This window comes from Schistocerca serialis, chromosome 11 (assembly GCF_023864345.2).
Source record: "Schistocerca serialis cubense isolate TAMUIC-IGC-003099 chromosome 11, iqSchSeri2.2, whole genome shotgun sequence".
NCBI classification, from domain to species: Eukaryota; Metazoa; Arthropoda; class Insecta; order Orthoptera; family Acrididae; genus Schistocerca; species Schistocerca serialis.
In genome coordinates this window covers 64,684,931-64,700,854 of record NC_064648.1, presented here as the reverse complement: position 1 = coordinate 64,700,854, position 15,924 = coordinate 64,684,931, and positions in this window count along the sequence as shown.

Sequence of the window (15,924 nt, the reverse complement as noted above, 5' to 3'; positions counted from 1 at the left end):
CGAACGACTGATGTGGATAGATTTGACAGTGTCTAGCAAGAAAATTAGGATTGTGTCAGTATATTCGCATTGTGAAGGGACAGATCAAGATAATATGGATAGTTTTTATGAAGCACTCAGTGATGTAGTTGTTAGAGTAAAGGACAAGGACAGTGTTCTGCTCATGGGTGATTTTAACGCCAGGATTGGATATCGAACAGAAGGGTATGAAAAGGTTATGGGTAAATTTGGAGAGGATATGGAGGCAACAGAACGGGAAACAACTCTTGGATTTCTGTGCCAGTATGGGCTTAGTAATCACAAACTCCTTTTTTAAACATAAGAACATTCACCGGTATACTTGGGAACCAGATCCGTCATTGACTATATAATAACAGATCAGGAATTCAGGAAGGCTGTGAAGGACACTCGTGTATTCAGGGGATTCTTTGATGACACTGATCATTATTTAATCTGCAGTGAAATTGGGATTGTGAGGCCGAAAGTGCAGGAGGTCAGGTCCATTTGTAGGAGGATAAGAGTGGAGAAACTTCAGGATAAGGAAATCAGGCACAAGTACATAACAGCGATCTCAGAAAGGTACCAGTTAGTTGAATGTAGTCAATTACAGTCAGTGGAAAAGGAATGGACAAGGTATAGGGACACAGTACTAGAAGTGGCTAAAGAATGTCTTGGAACAGTAGTGTGTAAAAGTAGGATGAAGCAAACAGCTTGGTGGAATGATACAGTCAAGGAAGCCTGTAAAAGGAAAAAGAAGGCGTATCAAAAATGTCTACAAACCAGAACCCAGGTAGACAGAGAAAGTTATGTTGAAGAAAGAAACAAAGCCAAACAGATAATTGCAGCATCCAAGAAGAAATCGTGGGAAGACTTTGGAAACAGTATGGAGACTATGGGTCAAGCTGCTGGAAAACCATTCTGGAGTGTAATTAGCAGTCTTCGAAAGGGAGGTAAGAAAGAAATGACAAGTATTTTGGACCGGTCAGGAAAACTGCTGGTGAATCCTGTGGATGCCTTGGGCAGATGGAGGGAATATTTTGAAGAGTTGCTCAATGTAGGTGAAAATGCGATCAGTAATGTTTCAAATTTCGAGGTAGAATGGGATAGGAATGATGATGGAAATAGGATCACATTTGAGGAAGTGGAAAAAATGGTCAATAGATTGCAGTGCAATAAAGCGGCTGGGGTGGGTGAAATTAAGTCGGAACTCATCAAATACAGTGGAATGTCAGGTCTTAAATGGCTACACAGGATAATTGAAATGGCCTGGGAGTCGGGACAGGTTCCATCAGACTGGACAAAAGCAGTAATCACACCAATCTTTAAACATGGAAACAGAAAAGATTGTAACAACTATAGAGGTATCTCTTTAATCAGCGTTGTGGGTAAAATCTTCTCAGGTATTGCCGAAAGGAAAGTGCGAGTATTAGTTGAGGACCAATTGGATGAAAATCAGTGTGGGTTTTGGCCTCTTAGAGGTTGTCAGGACCAGATCTTTAGCTTACGGCAAATAATGGAGAAGTGTTATGAGTGGAACAGGGAATTGTATCTATGCTTTATAGATCTAGAAAAGGCAAATGACCGGGTTCCTAGGAGGAAGTTATTGTCTGTTCTACAAGATTATGGAATAGGAGGCAAACTTTTGCAAGCAATTAAAGGTCTTTACATGGATAGTCAGGCAGCAGTTAGAGTTGACGGTAAATTGAATTCATGGTTCAGAGTAGTTTCAGGGGTAAGACAAGGCTGCAACCTGTCTCCACTGTTGTTCATATTATTTATGGATCATATGTTGAAAACAATAGACTGGCTGGGTGAGATTAAGATATGTGAACACAAAATAAGCAGTCTTGCGTATGCGGATGACTTAGTTGTAATGGCAGATTCGATTGAAAGTTTGCAAAGTAATATTTCAGAGCTAGATCAGAAATGTAAGGACTATGGTATGAAGATTAGCATCTCCAAAATGAAAGTAATGTCAGTGGGAAAGAAATATAAACGGATTGAGTGCCAAATAGGAGGAACAAAGTTAGAAGAGGTGGACAGTTTCAAGTACTTAGGATGCATATTCTCACAGGATGGCAACATAGTGAAAGAACTGGAAGCGAGGCGTAGCAAAGCTAATGCAGTGAGTGCTCAGCTACGATCTACTCTCTTCTGCAAGAAGGAAGTCAGTACCAAGACTAAGTTATCTGAGCACCGTTCAATCTTTCGACCAACTTTGTTGTATGGGAGCGAAAGCTGGGTGGATTCAGGTTACCTTATCAACAAGGTTGAGGTTACGGATATGAAAGTAGCTAGGATGATTGCAGGTACTAGTAGATGGGAACAATGGCAGGAGGATGTCCACAATGAGGAAATCAAAGAAAAACTGGGAATGAACTCTATAGATGTAGCAGTCAGGGCGAACAGGCTTAGATGGTGGGGTCATGTTACACGCATGGGAGAAGCAAGGTTACGCAAGAGACTCATGGATTCAGCAGTAGAGGGTAGGAGGAGTCGGGGCAGACCGAGGAGAAGGTACCTGGATTCGGTTAAGAATGATTTTGAAGTAATAGGTTTAACATCAGAAGAGGCACCAATGTTAGCACTGAATAGGGGATCATGGAGGAACTGTATAAGGGGGCTATGCTCCAGACTGAACGCTGAAAGGCATAATCAGTCTTAAATGATGATGATGATGATGTGATTCAAGCAGTGAACCCAAAATACAATCCAGTTGCTCTGCCATAAAAGAAGCCGCCATAAAGTTCCCAGATTTATGAACTAATAGGGAAGGAAAAAATTATGATACAAAAAAAAATAAAAAAGGTCCGAATTCCAGGGAAACTTAAATGGATTTCCAGAAGAGTTCCATTTCTCTGTTTGTATAAAATACATTTAAGGCATTCTATTTCATCTGTGCTAACAGTTTATAACCTCTGATTGGTGAATAACCTATTTCAGGAAATTGCCAAGTTTGCAGTGCACATCTGTATTATCCAAACCTCCAGGTTTGCAGCGCTTATTTCTATTATCCAAACCTCCCCTTAACCATCTCATCATTGACTGTTATTGCAACTGTATATGCGGAAAATATGGTGACTACACACACTTTACATGTGCACCAATATGATGCCATGGGTTAATAGGCTCTTAGTGATCTCATCTCTAAGCTCTCATGTTCAAGACATCGAAATACTCAAGTACCTGTAGAATCTTGGCATCATACATATGCTGGTGTAGGTGACACACATGCTTCTCAAATTAGAAGTGGAGAGAAAATGTTGGCTAACATTTGAAATCAAATTTTCTTGTGGCAGGAACATAGAGCTCTAGAGCTTTGTATAATATAGAGAACAAACATTTATCAAGACAAAGGTGCACCACAAATAGAATTACAAAATCCTTTACTGTATCATGGAAAAGGCAGAGAAATGCAATATACCAAAAAATTCAAAGTCACGAGACCAAAGCAACGACAGTTTAGGACATTCTTAGAAATGAAATGAAGGAACTCTGTAAGGCAAAAGATAGACAACTCCATGATGACCGTAGCAGTGAGACAAATGAAGTTAGATTCAAATTTTTGGCCAATAAATTTAGGTACTTGTGCCTAACAGCGGCTGAAACCACAAGCTACAAAATGAATCATTGAATACACATTCACTTGGCCTAGTCAGACACATATTGCACACTCCTTAAGCAGACATGAATTTTAACATATCAACTGCAGAATAGATCACAAAAATCACAAAAAAGTCACCGAAAAGCAGTGGCTTACGGTTATGGCAATATATCAACCGGAGTAAATGCATGTTGTGCTGACTTGGTAGCAACCCGTCCTCTCTTTGTGTTATCTTTGTAGTCAGTCAGAAAAGTTACATTTCTCAAAAGGCGGAAATATGCAGTAGCAACACTCATTTCTAAAAGTGGGTGTAGATCCACATTCTTCATTGCCATGTTTTTTTTAGATGTAACCTATAGCAGAACACTGAACAATATTCATGCTAATAACCTTTTCATTACAGCTGTTGGTTGGTCTTTGGTACAGGCTTCTCACCAGACAAAGCAATATACGACGCTCTAAGCTCAGTTCTGGCAGAATTAAGGAAGACAAATTCTCCTATCGACATTTTCTGTGACTATTTTCTGTGTTCTTACCAAGGCCTTTGACTGTTTGGATCGTAAAATTATCCTAGGTAAACTAAACTAGTGTGGCATTCCTCTGTTCCATAGGAATGAGACTAAATTCTGAGAGAGAAAACATTAAATATTACATTCCACTAAGTTTGGTGCTTGGACCACTCCTGTCCTTGTCTTATGACTCTCCAAAATCTGTGATGTTCGCTGTTGATACATATGCACTGGTAAAGGATCCAGACTCATCAATCCTGTACAGTGCTTAGAGAATAAGGGACTCAGGTTAAGCCTTAATCTTTCACAGACTCCTATTGTACAATTCCATTCAAGTGAAAATCACTTACACATATTGCACCAGAAGTAGGGATCAAAGAGAACACGCTAGATGAGGCTACATGAGCGATGTTCCTAGGCATCCAAATGGATAATAAACTGTACAGGCAAAAAGAGGTTGATTACTTAACCAAAATGCTCAGGTATGACAGGTTTGCTGTAAGAAATCTCATCGCTGAATTGATATGCAGACAGAATTGCTAGATCTTTTGCATACTGAGGCAACGCATTGAGGTCAAAAATTACTAATTTTACATAGGTGTGCAACAAGAGTTCAATGTAAAGTTGGTAACTGAACATCTTTCAGAAGTTTCTCAGGGACCAAAGGATTCTTATGGGCTGATAAACCTCACTGTTGGTGTTTTTAGATAATAACAAGATGAATGTAGGCTGAACTGCGAAATTCACAACCGCAGTACTACAAGCAAAAATAATTTATATGTAAGTTATGCACCCCTTCTACAGTTAAGAATGGAATTTGGTATTCTGGTGGAGGAGTATGTAACAGATTGTTGGTAGACATCAGCCAGGAGAGCTCGGATACTCGTAAAAACTTCTTCACCAATCCCATAATTTATAAAAGTACACAGACAGAAAAAATCGGAGCGCCAAAAAATAATTAATGTAGGCTAATGAAATATCAGGAATATATTTGTGTAGGTAACATATTGAAGTTATTAACACTTCAGGATCACAGGCTAATGTAAACATGAGATAAGAGATTGCAAATGTGAAATTCTGGTGTATCAATAACCTGTGTAACCGCCAGAATATTAAATGCAGGCATGCAAACGTGTATGCCGATTTGTGGGTTGGAGTTCTATGTATGCTGCACATGGTCGGTTAATACAAGAGGGAGGGTAAAGGCTGTTTGTGGACGACGATGGATCTGTCGTCCAATGATGCACCAAATGTGCTTGACTGGAGACAGATCTGGTGATCGAGCAGGCCGAGGCAACATGTTGACACTCTGTAGATCATGTTGGGTTACAATAGTGGTATGTGGGCGAGCGTTACCTTGTTGGAAAACACCTCCAGGAATGCTGTTCATGAATCGTAGCAAAACAGATCGAACCAGCAGACTGACGTAAATATTTGGAGAAATGGTGCATGGGGTAACTACGATAGTGCTTCTGCTGTCATACGAAATCGCATCCCAGACCATAACTCCAGGTGTAGGTTGGTTGCAGGCCCTAAACTGGCCGCCTTCTAACCAACACATGGCCATCAATGGCACCGAGGCAGAACCATCTTTCATCAGAAAACACAACAGAACTTCACCCTCCCCTCCAATGAACTCTCACTTCACCAGTGAAGTCACAAATGACAGTGGTTTGGGGTCAGTGGAATGCACGCTACAGGACTTCTGGCTCTGAGCTGTCCTTGAAGTAAGCGATTAGTAGCAATCTGTTCTGTCGTTGTGGTTCAAACTGCTACTCAAGCTGCTTATGCAGATGCAGTACGATGCGGCACAGTTATTTGCCGAACACCATGGTCTTCCCTCTCGGTAGTGTCATGTGGAAATCCCGCGTCCGGTCTTCTTGTGACCGTATATTCTCGTACATACTGAGATGGTATCTGTTCTTCCGGACATGTCCGAAAGAACAGATACCATCGGTGACCATGCAGCTCGTTAGAATGAAATTACAATGAAATGAACACCGTTAGCTGCTTACAGGCGTTGACATACGTCAACGGGGACAGATGAAAATGTGTGCCCCGACCGGGACTCGAACCCGGCATCTCCTGCTTACATGGCAAACGCTCTATCCATCTGAGCCACCGAGGACACAGAGGATAGCACGACTGCAGGGATTTATCTCTGGCACGCCTCCCGCGAAACCCACATTCTCAACGTCGCAGTCGCACTATCAGATGGATAGAGCGTCTGCCATGTAAGCAGGAGATCCCGGGTTCGAGTCCCGGTCGGGGCACACATTTTCATCTGTCCCCGTCGACGTATGTCAACGCCTGTAAGCAGCTAAGGGTGTTCATTTCATTGTATATTCTCGTGACCACCGATACCAACAATCATGGATAGTTAACTTTATTGCTGCCACGCCTTTCTGTGTTATCGCGCAAGCGACGTCCAGCTTCTTATAGCCATGTTACACGACCCCGTTGAGACTCAGTGATGTGTTGATAATGGCGTTTCTATCGCCTTAAAGATTCTTGACTAACATCTCACTACGTCCAGTCTCAAAGGTAACTAACACTCACGACCGTTACACCAAGTATCTAAGGCCAACTTGATTTGCATCCTCATAGTGGCGCCACTCTTACGCGACTGGTACGAAATCTGAACAAATATCATGTTTCAGAAGTAGAAACACACCTACCAACTTTCTTTTATGTTGCTCAGCTTCAGTCCCGGTCTTGTGATTTTTTTTCTGTCAGTGTATTTGGACTCGGTGACGTAAATTATGCTTTTCTCTTAATTCTCACAGTAAACGGTTTTTTGCTTCGTCAGTATACAGCGTGGAGCTTCTAAGACAGGCCGTCCCAAATACATATATAGAAAATGAGTGAATCCATCAAGAAGCAATTTTTCCTGAATTGCAGCAGACGATGTGGCCTATTTTCTGTCGTACGCAAGTACACACACATCAAAAAAAGCTTTGGATCACCCCGGTTCCCAGAACTCCTGAAGATAGACGTTGACTGTGGATATTGTATCACAGACACAGTCCCTTTGACTGTTCAGAGATGTCACTAAATCCGCCCAAAGAAGTAAACAACCATGCATGAGCAGCGCCTATTAGACGGAGGGGGTCCGACAGCCGATCACTTCCAGTCATTCCACCAGGAAGGAGGTACACGGCTCGTGCTGTCTGTAGTTCAACTATGCCTAGACGGTCAATACCGCAGTTCGATCGTGTCCGCATTGTTACTTTGTGGCAGGAAGGGCTCTCAATAAGGGAAGGGTCCAGACATCTCAGAGTGCACCAAAGCGATGTTGTTCAGACATGTAGGAGATACAGAGAGACAGGAACTGTTGATGATATACCTCGCTCAGGCCGCCCACCAACACCACCATGTTGAATAATGCTTTTCATGCAGCCACAGTAACATGTGTTACCACTCAAACTGTATGCAATAGGTTGCGTGATGCAAAACTCCACTCCCGACGTCCATGGCGAGGTCCATCTTTGCAACCACGACACCCTGCAGTGCAGTACTAATCGGCCTAATAACATGCCGAATGGACTGCTAGGATTGGCATCACGTTCTCTTCACCGATGAGTGTCGCACATGCCTTCAACCAGACAATCGTCGTAGATTTGTTTGGAGGCAACCTGGTCAGGCTGAATGGCTTAGACACACTGTCCAGTGAGAGCAGGTAGGTGGAGGTTCCCTGCTGTATTGGGGTGGCAATACGTGGGGTCGACATACGACGCTGGTGGTCATGGAAGGCGCCATAACGGCTTCTTGATACGTGAATGCCATCCTCCGACTGATAGTGCAACCATATCGGCAGCATATTGGCGAGGCATTCGTCTTCATGGACGACAATTCGCGCCCCCATCGTGCACATCTTGTGAATGAGTTCCTTCAGGATAACGACATCGCTCGCCTAGAGCGGCCAGCATGTTCTCCAGACATAAAACCTATCGAACATGCCTGGGATAGATTGAAAAGGGCTGTTTATGGACGACGTGACCCACCAACCACTCTGAGGGATCTACGACGAATCGCCGTTGAGGAGTGGGACAATCTGGACCAACAGCGCTTTAATGAACTTGTGTACAGTATGCCACGATGAATAAAGCCATGCATCAACGCAAGAGGACGTGCTACTGGGTATTAGAGGTACCGGTGTGTACAGCAATCTGGACCACCACCTCTGTAGGTCTCGCTGTATGGTGTCACAACATGCAATGTGTGGTGTTCATGAGCAATGAAAAGGGCGGAAATGATGTTTATGTTGATCTCTATTCCAATTTTCTGTACATATTCGGGAACTCTATGAACCAAGGTGATGTAAAACTTTTTTTGATGTGTGTAATTTTCAGTGCTTATACCAGTTGAATTACGACTCCTACAATGTTTTTAATGGAACTCTATATTTTTTCCTGTAGCGTCGAAAACAACATTCATAGAGGGTTTCAGTGACATAACATGCGGCATTTAATCAAATAGTGACACGAGAACAGCGTCGCAAAGCAGACTCCCGCCTTCAGGAGAATACGTCCCACAAACATCCTCCGTACTGTAGCAAATGTAAGACAACGTATCACTCAAGTACGGTCTGTGTGTTTATTATGAAGACTGTGTTATCAAGTGCACAAAGTGTTGACTTTGCTCACTGATGAATGCTACAACGCGATCCTGGACAGACAAAACTGCACCTTCAGTATCATCTTGATTTATCACAGTTCTGGCCTGTGTTGTATGACACTTCATGTCCTTAGGATTTGGTGGTGCTTCTTTGTGAGTCTCTCGTTTTAATTTACTGCATAGGTGAAATATCAGAGTGGTTAAACCTGAGGAATGTACGGGCCATTTGATATTTAATCATTTGGTATTTAAACCATCTAGCCAGCAACCTCCCATCGTTTCGATAAAGAGGTTTGCAATTATCTGTTCCGATGAAAACAACACCCGTCATGGGGATTTAGTGTCAATTACTTTGTGTCCAGTAGGATGTCGTCCAAAAACTGTGGCAAAATATCTCTTACGAGCTGAATAAATAATTATGGCTATTTAGAATCCCATCGATGGTACCACTGACTCATTCCTTGTAACTTGTTCAACTCGCGAATGGCGCATGGTAAAAATAAATGTTTGTGAGCCTTTGTATTGACTCTAATTTCTCGAAATTTCTCGTCGCCGTCATTACGCGAGGTGTATGTAGGAGGAAGTAGCATATTGTCCTATTCTCCCAGAAAATACTCTCTCGAAATTTTAATAGTGAACCTTTCTTTGATACCTCGTAACGTATTCCAGTGGAGTTTGTAGAGCGTCTCTGTAATGCTGTCGCACCCGCTAAACGATCCAGTGACGAAACGCGCCGCCCTTCGTTGGGTCTTCCCTGTCTCTTTTATCAGTCCCACCTGGTAAAGATTCCATATTAATGAAATACTGAAGAATCCGTCGAGAAAGCGCCATATGAGCCACTTCCTTCGAGGATGAGCTCCATTTACTTAAGAGTCTTGCTATGAATCTCAGTCTGGCACCTGCTTTTCCTACTATTTGTTTTGTCTGGTCATTCCACTGAAGGTCGTTGTGAATAGTTATTCCTAGGTATTTTACGGTAGATACTGTTTCCAGAAATTTGTCACCAATAGTGTACTTATACAGTAGTGGACTTCTTTTCCTATGTACGCGCAAGATGATATATTCATTTACGTTCAGGTTCAACTGCCAGAGTCTGCACCATTCATCAATCCTGTGTGGGAAATTTTGCAAATCGCTTCCGTGTTCAGCCGTTGCTACGTTCTCATAGACAACGCCACGATTTGAAAACAGTCTTAAAGAGCTTACGACCCTTTCTATAAGATCATTGCAAACAGTAACGGTCCTATCACACTTCCCTGGGGTATTCCGGAAGTTACCTTTACATCTGTCGATCTTATTTCGTTAAGAGCAACGTGCTGAGTTGTAACTGCAAGGAAGTATTGAATCTAGTCTCAAATCTGGTAAAATACTCGATAAACTCGTATTTGTTCTAATAAACGACAGTGTGGGACAGTTTCAAATGACTTCCTGAAGTCAAGGAACACGGAGGAGGTTTTCGGTCTCCAAAACATCATAGTTCTTGAGCATAAAACATGTTCCATAATTCTACAACAGGTTCATGTCAACGATGTAGGTCTATCATTGTGTGCATCTATCCTACGGCCCTTCTTTAAAATGGGAATAGCCTGCACTTTTCTCCAGTCGTTAGATATCCTTCGTTGCTCCAGGCATCCTTTGAAGATTCTTCTACGTATCTCATCTGTTGCTGATGCCTTTCCACTAGTAAGCCATTGTAGTTGCTTTTATATTCCACTATCGACTATTTCAGTACCTGCCATTTGGACCTTTGTACAACGACTAAAAGGGGGACCGTGTAATAATGGTCTTCTGCAGTGAATCAATTTTGGAAGACCGAATTCAATATTTCGGTCTTATCTCTTTATCGTCTGTGTAGATGCCAGTAAGGTCATTGACCGAGTGAATACACGACTTCCAACTGCTTACTGATTCTACATAGGATGAAAACTCAGATTGGTTGACAAAATTTTACTTCTGATATCAATGAACATTTCTATTTTTGGGCTCTTTACATAAACGTTGACGGACCAGGTCATTATCTATCCACTTACCTTAGCTAGTGAGCATTTTCAGTGGGCCAGCAGGGCACGTTGCGAAGATTCATTTGTCCACGGTTTGTAAAAGATGCTCCATCCAGAAATACAGTTTTGCATAACTACTGGCACCAATATCCATTTGAACTGCTTACTTTAGCCAAGCCGTTGTTGAATTTTCCTTCCTCACCAGACTCTCCTCCATTACTAAACTGAGAGTTCATTAATGACCTAGGATGCGTTCTGTCAATCGATACATTCTTACAGTAAAGTTGTGCTATTAATTACTTTTCTCCCTGATTTGATTTGGTAAGCCGTCTTTAGTTATCTAGTCTATCCATGTAATCTTTATCATACTTCTGTAACATTACCTACGTAAACCTTCCATTCTCTTATTGTGTGAACAGTTTATCATTCATGTTTCACTCCCATAGAAGGCCACACTCCAGAACAATACTTTCAAAAAAATAATCTTCATAACAGCTCAACTTATAGTCAGTGTTAATGTCTCTCTTTCAGAAATGATTGTCTACCTTTTACCAATATGTGTTGGATATCCTCTCTTCTTTGGCCTCTGTCAGGTATTCTGATGACAAAATACCGTGTCATTTCCTGACGTAATTCTATCAGCATCACTGATTTAATTCAGCTACATTCCCCTTGTTTCGCTATTGTAGAGATTCATCATATAACCTCTTTTCAGCATGGTATCAATTCTGTTCAGTTGTTCATTCAAGTCTTTTGCCATCCCTAACGGAATTAGAGTGGCATCAACAAAGCTTGGCATTTATTTCTCCCCCCTGAACTTTCACACTTTTCTTTAGTTTTCCTTGATTAGCTTTACCTCTCGCTCGCTACTCAAACTGTACCTTCTCAGGTACTCAAAGGGAACAATAACTTATCTTGTAAACGGAACATCTAATACAATATTCTGCCTGTCTGGTGTAGGGAGTAATTTATTATGAATCTCTTTGTTCAACAATAGAAATAACCATGGTCTATCAGACAAAAGTTTCATACAAACGAAGTGCAGATTCTAACTATGTCACTAATAAGTAAATCAAAAACAAGACTTCATTACTAATTGACTACGCAACAGACAAGGTCATAAGCAAATTATTAAGATTTAAGTGAGTTTGAACGTGGTGTTATAGTCGGCGCACGAGCGATGGGCCACAGCATCTCCGTGTAGCGATGAAGTGGAAATTTTCTTGTACAACCATTTTACGAGTGTACTGTGAATATCAGGAATCTGGTAAAACATCAAATCTGCGACATCGCTATGACCGGAAAAAGATCCTGCAAGAACGGGACTAATGACGACTGAACAGAATCATTCAACGTGGCAGAAGTGCAACTCTTCCGCAAACTGCTGCAGATTGATGCTTGGCCATCAACAAGTGTCAGCATGCAAACCATTCAGCGAAGCATCACCGATATGGGCTTTCGGAGCTAAAGGATCACTCGTGTACCCTTGACGACTGCACAACATAAAGCTTTACGCCTCGCCTGGGCCCTGTCAACACTGACATAGGATTGCTGATGACCTGGTCTGACGAGTCTCGTCTCAAATTGTAAGTAGGCTGTTTATGTTTTCTCTATGTAAGTAGGCTGTTTATGTTTTCTTATTGGCAACGTTACGTAGCGCTCAATATGAAAATCACTGGCTGTGCTGTGTGCAGTCTGTGGCTAGTTTGCATTGTTGTCTGCCATTGTAGTGTTGGGCAGCGGCAGCTGGATGTGAACAGCGCGTAGCGTTGCGCAGTTGGAGGTGAGCCGCCAGCAGTGGTGGATGTGGGGAGAGAGATGGCGGAGATTTGTAATTTGTCATAAACTGCTATATTTATATATGATGATATCAAGGTAAATACATTGTTTGTTCTCTACTAATATCTTTCATTTGCTAACTATCCCTATCAGTAGTTAGTGCCTTCCATAGTTTGAATCTTTTATTTAGCTGGCAGTAGTGGCGCTCGCTGTATTGCAGTAGCTTGAGCAGCGAAGATTTTTGTGAGGTAAGTGATTTGTGAAAGATATAGTTTAATGTTAGTCAGGGCCATTCCTTTGTAGGGAATTTTGAAAGTCAGATTGCGTTGCGCTAACAAAATATTGTGTGTCAGGTTAAGCACAGTCTCGTGTATAAATTGTTCAAAGGGGACGTTTCATATGTCGACCCTTAGCCGAGGATACCTCACTGGAATCTTCTGATTTTTTTTCTTGTAGTTTGTGTAATTAGTGTAGATTTTGTTTATTGCTAGCGCGTAATTGTAGAGAGAATCTCCTTTGTAGTTGCAGTCTTTCATTGTTGTATAGTAAAACAGTTGTGGCATGCATGTAGATTTGCACCAAGTATTTCGCAGCTGCGCTTGCAATTAACTAGAATTTATTTTCAGTGCTATGTTAATGTGTTCTCTTATTTTTGATCTTCAAATTGTGTTTTTCTGTGTTGTCGTGTGAAGTACTGTGACAATAATGGCGTGTGAAAAACGTAATACTAGGCTCCAAAGTAAACTGAGAAATGACAGTGAAAATGAAAGCAGTGTGTTAGCGCCACCGAGTAATGAATTAACTGATGTTCAAAGTAGTAATTTGGTAATCGTGCATAGGGAAATGGAGCGGGCGGCAAACAATGGCACGGACAGTGAAACAATTAGTGAAGAGGGAAGCATTATCGATCGATCGGTCGGCAACAGCTCGCCTCAGGAATCCGAAATGACAGGACACAATTTTGCAAATACTGTAGATTCAGGTTTTGCGTCCTCACCGTTTTCTCAAATGAGTCAAGACACATTTTCCGCTTGTCAAAATGTGAATGTTGCCGGTGCAAATTCACTGCTGAAAAGCACTGAGGAACATGTTTCAGACACCAATGCATTGTTATTACAATTAATACAACAAATGGGACAAACACAGCAAAAGCTTCAAAAGTTAGACACAGTGGAACAAAATCTTAAAAAGTTAGACACACTGGAACAAAATCAGAGACAAACACAGCAACAGCTTCAAAAGTTAGATTCATTGGAACAAACTCTTGAACAAACGCGTGAAGATTTAACTACTGAGTTACATAACATTGAATCGAAATGTCAAAAAGTCTGTAATGACGTAAAAACTCAAATTTGTGAGCATTTTCAACCTATTTTTTCGCGGCATGAAAAGGCATTACAGAATCACGAAGCAGCCATAAAAGAACTGCAAATTATTGTTCATGAAAATCATGAGACCTTGCAAGCTAAATTTGACTCAGTTGCATCTACCGATTCGGTTACGCAACTTGCAAAAACTCAGGAAAACTTAAAGAACACAGTAGATTCGATTTCAACACAAATGGACAATCTGAAACTTGGTTCAGAAAAACACATTGAGGAAATGTGTTCACTATCGGAGAAAGTAGCCGAACTTTCGGATCAGTTCACTAACTTATCTACGAAGGTAGATGATAATCTGAACGACACAAAACCGGTAGTGTTTAATGACACAGAAGAGTGCGAACAAATTAGGAAATTCAAACAAAATCAGAATCAAATTAATAAGCAACACCAAAGAGAAATCCGGGAAGTACAAGATCAGTTGACTCAGGTAATACAAGAATTACGTATTTCAGAGGACACTCGCGCTCCAACACGGGAAGAGGGACTTAGAAATACGGAAAAGCCGCAAAATAATAACACAGGACATTTCGGAAGTTATGAAAGAAATTGGCAATGTGCACCGAATTTTGAGATGGAACGGCCGACACGACCTAACAATGACCGATATGCGACTCGCCAACATGATGATTTTGACTATAAGCTGTTCATTACTACACGTAAATTCAAAACATTTAAGAATTCTGGCAACGACATTCATCCACAAGCATGGCTCCATCAATTCTCGCATTGTTTTCCTCCCAACTGGTCGTTAGAACACAGATTAGAATTTATGTGTGGCTACTTGGAGAATGAACCAGCTGTAAGAATGCGATCGGTAATTCACGATTGTCACAGTGTAGGAGATTTTTATCATGCCTTCCTCTCAGCATATTGGTCTCAAGCTACACAAGACCGGGTAAAATATAGCATCATAATGATGAAACTTTTCGAACAATCTGAATTTTCCAGTCTTGTGAAATATTTTGAAGACATGTTGCACAAGAATCAGTACCTGTCAAACCCATACATCCCCTCAGAACTCATCCGCATTTGCTTAATCAAATTACCTGAACATTTACGACACATTATTTTAGCAGGACGTTGCAAAGACGACATTGAAGCATTTCAAGGACTGTTACAAGAACTGGAAATTGACACAGACAGTCGCGGGATGCGAAAACAGGAAAACAACCACTACAGGTCACATCCGTCACAATTCCGTGACGACAGAAACAATAACCGGACACGACTGGTCTATTCTTACAACGCAAATCGTGACCAAAACAGACACCACCCACATGACAACCGTTGGCAGAGTAGTAATAACTACAGGGAAAAATCACCTCTCCATGGTAATGACTATCACAGAGACAATAAGAGAAACAGACAATATGGGAACCAAAACAATTATTATCAAGGGAGGCAGAATAACTTCAGACGCAACAGTTCGGCGCACAGTTACGATTCAGGGAGAAACTCTCCACCACGTGACGGACAAGGAAGAAACTACGGAATCTACCGACATGACGACAGACGATATATTCGTAACGACAGACCTGAATTGCATCAGAACTGGCGGGATTCAAACAGAGCAGGGCCCTCTCGAGGAGGTGAATTTGTAGAAGTTAGGTCTCCTAATCCCAATAACGACGCGCGCCAACAAAGAGACAATAGGCAATGACTCACACCGCTGGCAGCAACAAAACGTACTTATGAAACTGATGACGCAGCTGCCGTAGCTAGTAATTACGTAAAAATGGAAGACATTAGGGACATCTTACTCCAAGAACACGACGTAAAACATAACAACATTGCATATCCTGTGGTTCACATTACAGTAAATGACATAAAATTTACGGAAGTACTTGACTCTGGCAATCCCATTTCAGTAATCAGTGAAACAGCTTTTAGAAAATGCAACAAATCGAACGATTGCCCCACACTTCCGTTACGTAAGATTAAACTACAAGGTGCAATCTTTGGAAAAAGTGTAGATGTACGCCAACAAACCAACTTAGAATTCTTTTGTCAAAGCCACAGCTTCTCTACGA